Here is a 2204-nt window from a genome sequence, read left to right as displayed (position 1 = left end):
AGAGAGAGCTTCCATTTCAGTTGAGGACTGAGAGGCACCCACAGAAACTGCCCCAGAGAGGTCCCAGTGGGAGAAGGGACTTGAGGGCTGTAGAGTTCACTCAGGGACAGCTTCCTGGAGTGTGAGGGGAGAAGGGAGACTATGAGTTATCCTGTTATTGTGTTGTTTCTGACTGTGGCTCCAGCCCAGTTGCTGCTTCCCTGGCCTCCCTTCCCCACCCTTCCCCAGCACATGACCTCACCCTTATCCAGTCTGGTGGAGGAAGAGGCCTGGGTAGGAGCCAGGGCCTCCACCAGGAGAGCTTGGGGCTGCCCCAGGCCTAGCTGGAGGAAGTGTGACACATTCCCAGAGAGCTGGGCTTCCCTCCCTCCTGCAGCTTCTTTTGAGATGGTTCCCGAATCCGTTAAGTGGGAAAAAGAGCTGGCAGCTGTGCCGGTGTTGGGCTCCCAGTTCCCCTGGCTCCTGGATGGCCCCAAGGGCCTCTTGTTGGTTCCCTCACAGATGTTATTTTTGATAAGAATAATGCAGACAATAGCCCTGGCTGTGTACTGAGTACCTGCTTATAGCCTGTGGCTGATCATGGCCCAAGAGCATTTTCTAAACTTTGGAAAACTGGATGTTGCCTTTCCATCCACACTTCTGTAGAACCTGTGTGCATTTCTTTTATTCAAAGGTGAAAAGAGGCTCACTTCCATCAGACTCTGGAGCATAGTCACTGCTGGTACTTGATGCCATGAGGGGCCCTCCTCAGAGCTGGGGGATAAAGCAGTAGTTCAGAGCAGAGACCCTCACAGTCCCTTGAGGAACAGATGACAGTCCACCCCTGTGGCCTAAGAGGTGGGCGGGCAATCCTCAGGGTAGGTGTTGAGGAAGAGGGGGCCCCAATGCAGGACCTCTCCACCTCCCACTGGACATTGGTCTTACCCCATTGTGGGGACAGATGTCAACCATTTGGCTGGGGTGCATTCCAGGCAGGGGTAGCAGATGACAGTGGCAGTACTGTGGCTGTTTCGTGTAACTGGGGTCCAGGGCTGATATGAAGGAGATGGATGGTGAGTAATGAGGCTGGAGGTGTCTGCAGGGGCTAACGGGGCGAGGGCAGTAAAGGAGGGTCTTAGGTCAGACCAAAGGGCTTGGAGTTCATGCTGAGCTGGCAGGTAACCCTTATGACACACAACCAGACTAACCCCTAGAGTGTAAGCTCCTCAAGGGTTGGGTTCCTTTCAGAGCCTGGCACTGTTCCTGATACTTTGTAGGCGCTCAGTACATATTTATGTAATGAATTAATGGGTGGCTGGTGTGGGGAGAGAAGCAGGAAGGGTCTGTCTAGAGACAAGGCCTGTGGGTATTTGGGGTGATTGTCTGCATTAGTGAGGTGGACTGGGTCAGGGCAAAGCCATAAAGACAGAGAGAAGTGGGGTGGTTGGAAAGGGGCTGGGAAGATGAATGCACCAGGACATGGCAGGGGACTGACTTAGGGACCGAGACCTCAAGAGGAACCCAGGACAGTATCCAGGTCTCCACTTGGTTTCTCCACATAGGATAGCAGCACATTACAGTTTCCTTGGAGCCTCCCAGAGGCTCTGAGACCTTGTAGATAAGGGCTGCACTCCACAGTGTGCTGGCAAGACACCATCCACATCCACGTCAAACTGGGCCCTTTGTGAGCTACCTCTCCCAAAAAGGAGATGCAGGAGTAAACAACGTAGAGAAGAATTTCCAGTAATGTTGAGAGCATTTGGGAAGCAGGCTCAGATCATGTGAAAGAAGAGGAAAAAAAAAAAAAAAAAAATGGCCGGGCGCGGTGGCTCAAGCCTGTAATCCCAGCACTTTGGGAGGCCGAGACGGGCGGATCACGAGGTCAGGAGATCGAGACCATCCTGGCGAACACGGTGAAACCCCGTCTCTACTAAAATACAAAAAACTAGCCGGGCGAGGTGGCGGGCGCCTGTAGTCCCAGCTACTAGGGAGGCTGAGGCAGGAGAATGGCGTAAACCCGGGAGGCAGAGCTTGCAGTGAGCTGAGATCCGGCCACTGCACTCCAGTCCGGGCGACGGAGCGAGACTCCGCCTCAAAAAAAAAAAAAAAAAAAAAAAAAAGAAGAGGAAAGTTCCAGAGTCTGGTGGATAAGCAGTGTCTACAAAAGGCAGGAAAACCAACAGCAACGTTGTTTACGAAAGACTTTTTTTTTTTTTTTTTTTTTT

The sequence above is a fragment of the Rhinopithecus bieti genome, unplaced genomic scaffold (genome assembly GCF_001698545.2).
Source record: "Rhinopithecus bieti isolate Rb0 unplaced genomic scaffold, ASM169854v2 scaffold_63069, whole genome shotgun sequence".
Classification (NCBI taxonomy): Eukaryota; Metazoa; Chordata; class Mammalia; order Primates; family Cercopithecidae; genus Rhinopithecus; species Rhinopithecus bieti.
The sequence above is the reverse complement of the archived record's forward strand: the minus strand, read 5'-3'. Positions refer to the sequence as shown.